The sequence below is a fragment of the Silene latifolia genome, chromosome 2, assembly GCF_048544455.1.
Source record: "Silene latifolia isolate original U9 population chromosome 2, ASM4854445v1, whole genome shotgun sequence".
Lineage (NCBI taxonomy): Eukaryota > Viridiplantae > Streptophyta > Magnoliopsida > Caryophyllales > Caryophyllaceae > Silene > Silene latifolia.
In genome coordinates this window covers 2,006,118-2,009,260 of record NC_133527.1, presented here as the reverse complement: position 1 = coordinate 2,009,260, position 3,143 = coordinate 2,006,118, and the positions used below count along the sequence as shown (strand labels likewise).

Sequence of the window (3,143 nt, the reverse complement as noted above, 5' to 3'; positions counted from 1 at the left end):
GAAATCTTACATTTTTACATACTGGACTACCGCACAACATTTAAAAAAGAAAAACATTACTTTTAGTTTTGTGTTTCACACTTTGATTAAGTCATAGTACATGTGATTGAGAACATGTAATTTAGGTTAACTAGGTTGTGAGTTAAAAAGGTCATTCGGTTTAAATGGATTAAATTGGTTGATTAAGAGAAAATTGAAGTATTTACAGATCATATAACTGGGTTATACAAGTTGGGTTGAGTTATAAGATAGTTCAATGGGTTGGGGTTAGGATTGAGGTGTATGATCCGTTTAACTAGGTCGTGGGTTAAAAGGGTCATTAGGGTTAAATGGATTAAATTGGTTGATTAAGATAAAATTGAACTATTTACAGATAAATGGGTTGAACAAGTCGGATTGGGTTATAAAATAGTTCAATGGGTTTGGGTTAGGATTGGGGTGTACGACCCGTTTAATTAAATAGGTTAGGTTAGAGTTGAGGAGTAAATAACTCTGTTATAGGTGACACGAACCTAGCCCGACCTGTTTGTGAGGTCTAATTGCATGTATGAGACGAGGTTGATCTTAATAAAATTAAGTCTTACACATGTTTGTTATTAATATATATAGGTCTTAAGTGTTTTATTCAAGTTGATGAAACTAAACCTAATTAGGTCCAACTCGAGCTAAAATGAGCTAACATATAACTCAATAAGCCCTAGGTCGGGACACGGCTCTCAAAGAGCGGTATCACATTGACACACTCGAATTTAATCTAACTAGATTCAAGTAGCTAGAGTTCTGACTGAACTGATTCCAAGGACTCAAACTATAAACCGACTCGGATCATTTACTGCCCTAATCTTAAATCCTTAACTACACGTACCACGCGCAATGTTTAATTTAAGAGATTTAACGATGGTTGGCGTATGACTTAAATTCCCTTCATTTCCCGTTACTACACACCTTTCCTTTTCACTATACGTCGATCTTTTTCTATCATGTCAACTTCCCACATACAGCACGCACCTTATCTCCCCCTCTCTCATTTTTGTTTTATTATCCATTTTCATAATTATAATATTTTCATAAATACAATATAATATAATAATATTCTTTCCCAAAATACCAATCTCACCGACACTATATATAAATATCCTCATACTTCCTTTCCTTTCCTCCACAAATATTACATAAATTTATCAAACTTCATATCTTACAAGTTATATTTATTCATTTATTTATTCATCACCTACCAAGAACAACAAAAACAATAAAAAATGTCATCAGAAATTGGCCAAAACCCTAGTGTAATCATCTCAAATATTGCACCAAAAATGTCCAAACAAATTGCTACCAAGAACAAATCTTCCAAAAGATTTTCAAAAAATAAAACCGACAAGAATAAGGATAATATTAGCAATCAAAATAAGCCTCTCAAGGTTGTCTACATATCGAACCCGGTGAAGTTTAAGGTAAATAGTACTCCCTCCCTTTCAACAGGTTCTTTACGTTTTTTTTTTCTTTTCTTTTATGAGAGGAGTATTTTAATAAAATGTAAAGAATCTGTTGAATGAGAGAGAGAGTATTAGTATCAAAATGAGTGATACTAACTCGGTTCTGTTTACTTTTTTCTTTTACTCCCTCCTATTCAAGGTTTTCTTCTCTTTATTTGTGGGCATGGTATTAAGGTGAGGAATAAAATAAGAGTAAAAAATTTGGGTGGGGTGGGGTTGGTGATAGGAGTGAGGGATGAATAATTAGGAGTTAAATAAGGAATTGTGGGGCCAAAATATTAAGAAAAGTAATAAAATATGGGTAAAAGAGTTGGGTGGGTTTGGTGATAGGAGAGAGGGAGTAATAAAATAAGAGTAAAAGTTTCTAAAATAACAAAAGGGAAAAAAAACCCTGAATAATCCGTTTTAGGAAATAGGGAAGAAAACCGTGAATAAGAAGTATTTTTTTACGATTGGAGTTTTAATCAAAGGTAATTAAATGACGGGTACATACATATTAAAAATTTAATAGTATTGTTAGATTTTTGAAATAAACATATACTTATGTAGGGAAGTTTAATTTGTAGGTAAATGCTGACGAGTTTCAAGCCCTGGTCCAAGGACTCACTGGCCGCGATGCGACCGAGTGGACCGAAGGTAACAGTAGTTACAGCAGCAGCAACAACAATTCAGCCCTAGATGTGGGGCCTAGCACATATAGTAGCCATGGTGGGGTTCATCATAATGATGAGGTTCAACAGGAGATATCGACGATGGATGATTATCAACTGAAAACGGACGACTATCGTCATGGACCGGTACCGTCTGAAATGAGTCTTGATTATTTTGGGTCCTTGGATGATTATGAAGATAATAAAGGGCAAATGATTGATTTTTATCAAGGATTTCCAGGCATGTATGATTGACTAATTAAAAGTTAATAATCAGAAATGAGACACGTCATCTGGTGGTACCGAGTCTCGGTACAGGTACTACAAAAAGCATGATATTGATGGGTTATTGCAAGTCAAGTAAGTTTGGCAAGTCAAGAAATAAAAACCTTGTCATTTGTTTTCCTAGGGTACATAGCTAGCTAGCTACTAGCTAGGTTTAAGATTAGGAGTAGTTGTACTATTTTAATTAAGCTGTTTACTTGTTTTATTTATTAATTTATTTGTGAAAATATATTAATTAATCATTAAGTCTCCAGTTAAGCCAGATTGATTTTAAAGATGGGTTAAGTATCATCTTATCTGTACATATAAGATAAATCCGTTGTTTTACCCTATGCATCCTGTTTTTTTTTTTCTTTTTTTTTTTCCATACTACTTAACCTGTTTGAAGTTAAAACATATTAGAATATGTCAAATATTCTGTTTGTTGTATGCCTAGTATCTAGTGTATGTTTGTTAGCTAATTCCTAGTGGTTAGTTGCTAATTTATAGTAATTAGAATCCTTTGTATTAGTGATGGGGCATATTCTGCACCGCTGACCAAGTCAACATATTGAACGAGGTCAAAGATATCCACAGCAAGTCAACGACTTAGACCGCCTAGCCGATCGACCCCCATCTACTACCGCTAGCAGGGTATCGGCATGGCAACCCGCACACCGGGGCACATATCCGCGTACTCACATCCAAGACCCTCGGCCGACCTGCCGTAGGT

At 34.8% G+C, this 3,143-nt stretch overlaps 1 long non-coding RNA gene across 1 annotated transcript; it reads left to right on the top strand.

Moving 5' to 3' along the window:
* The first annotated feature begins 1,115 nt into the window (after positions 1–1,115).
* LOC141642002 (uncharacterized) lies at positions 1,116–2,706 on the top strand. Its single transcript, XR_012543150.1, has 2 exons — positions 1,116–1,454; positions 2,063–2,706. It is a non-coding gene; the product is annotated as an uncharacterized LOC141642002 (long non-coding RNA).
* Positions 2,707–3,143: the final 437 nt, after the last annotated feature.